Below are 2,287 nucleotides of genomic sequence, written 5' to 3'. Positions count from 1 at the left end.
ACCGTGTTTGACATGACCGGTAACCCTACGCATCCACAACGTAATAAGTATCCTCACTCCCTTAAATAAAAAAATTATAAGTATTATTATAGAAATACTATTCAACTTTTTTTAATAGTACTTGTCCACTCATTACCCTAAATATATTTAAGCCAAATCGTTTTAAATGTAAATATTCAATTCATAATCCTTAAATCTCAAAAAATACTAATATAAGAAATATTACATTTACACATTTATAATGGTATTATAGCCATTAGGAATAATATAAACTTTGAACAAAAATAATCACAAATAACGTTAAAATTTTAAAACCAGAATGTCTTTTTTAAAAAAAAAATTGATAAATACTGTAAGTAGTTAGACTAGATTAATAAACAAACTTAAAAATATCATTTTGACGTAAAACAAAAACATATAAAATAGAATAAAATAGCAAATAAAACTAAGTATAAATGGCTTTGCATGTAGAAGATATAAGAATCCTATTACTTACCAGTTTTAAATGTTGTAAAGATCAATGGGAGGCTAGAGTTTGTACTTCTATTGTTTGAGTTTTAAGGTACATATGAGTAGATTTGGAATATGTAAGTGTGATGTGCATGTAACCTAAAATGTAAGCACATGTTATCCAAACAAAATTAAAAAAGACAAATGTACTATTAAAAAATTCATAAACTGTAAGATACGTAAAAATACTTCATCGAATGGAAAGAAAGGAAGAAGAAAATTGTACAAAAAGCATACAATGATTTACAAACTTTTAAATCGTGAGAGGACAGCAGCAGTAGAAAATTAGGAACAAACATACAATCACTAAAAGAAATATGCAATTAAAGTTTAAAATTGATTTAATAATAAAAAATAATAATAGTCACATTAGTAAAACTAGCGATATAGAATCACAGATAAATGAAGATGAAAAAATTAACTGGAGCAGATTAAATTAAAAATAAGAAATAAAAATAAATTAACAGTAAGCTATACACAGATACCAAAGAAAAACATATGCACAAATAATGGAGATATTCACAAGTTACCAGATAGGCATATCGTATATTTTAATACAAACCATACTATATAAATTAGACTAAAAAAAACACAAATATCTTCTAAAGCAAAAAGTGACATGGGGAAAAAATTCACACTAAACTTTTTAACGTTAGAGTGATTATGATAAAGAATCAAAATAAAGTCAGGGTTTGAATTTAATAATAAAGTAAAGAAAAACTCGATAAGCCTAAAAAAAATTCGTAAGTTCTCTAGAAAATTAATTCAAAACAAATCTAGAAATATAAAAAAAGGAAAAAATTAGAATTGTTAGAATAGACAAATATTGCAGTGTCCCAGAAGTAAAAAAAGTAATAATGTATACAGTAAGATTATGTAAGGTTGCACAAAATAAAATGCTTTTTGATAACTACGTCTTAGTAATTTCTACAACATAACAACAAAAAGAAGGGTATATGCTAGCTGATAACAATGTACGGTAAATTAAAATATAAATACAAGCCAAAGAACAAATGTGCAGGTTATGGTCATAGTGCTAAAAAAGTAAAAAAAAAAAAAACATTTATTTATGCGTCTGTTATTCTCGTCCACATGACAGTTGTTCATAACAAAATAAACAACAACAAAAATTTAAATCATAAAGCAAGTTATTCTAAAAATTGTAGCACATCCAAACAAAACTGCAACATTTAAGATCAAAAATTAGCTACTTAAATTCTATTTGTTGGTGGTGAGTATACTCAAGTAGAATCTTGTGAAAAAATGGTTACAAGGAGTTACAACTCTCAAAAAAAACTTTATTCTGTGTCGATATAAAAAGTTTCAACTAAAACATAAATAAATTTCAAATACTATTATTACTTTTATTACATAGTTTGCTGTATGATTTCAGAATAATTTGATTTCATACTTTTTTTATAAGATCCTCTTATATGGTTAGTAAACACAACATGGACATTATAAATTAATTAGAAAATTAATTAGAAAATAGTATGTAGAAAAGAAGATTAATTTTCTAAATCAATATGTAATATAAAATTATTTGATTCTTTAAAAGAATGTACAAAGTGTGTTTGCGTCAATATTATGTATCTATAAAATTGTCGAAATACTTAAAGAAAACTTACATTTTTTTTTAAATATGCAGTAAGAACTGTTTCTGTTGGTGAGTGTTGCAAGTCTTAAACGTTTTTTGGTAGACTGGTCGTAGCAGAAAGATTCTTGTGCCATACTTTTAACCATGACATGTTTAGGAAGCTTGCACGTCAGTCGTATG

This window comes from Copidosoma floridanum, unplaced genomic scaffold, assembly GCF_036245765.1.
Source record: "Copidosoma floridanum isolate Cflo_tuat_1 unplaced genomic scaffold, Cflo_Japanese_pri ptg000020l, whole genome shotgun sequence".
Lineage (NCBI taxonomy): Eukaryota > Metazoa > Arthropoda > Insecta > Hymenoptera > Encyrtidae > Copidosoma > Copidosoma floridanum.
This window is presented reverse-complemented; position numbering follows the sequence as displayed.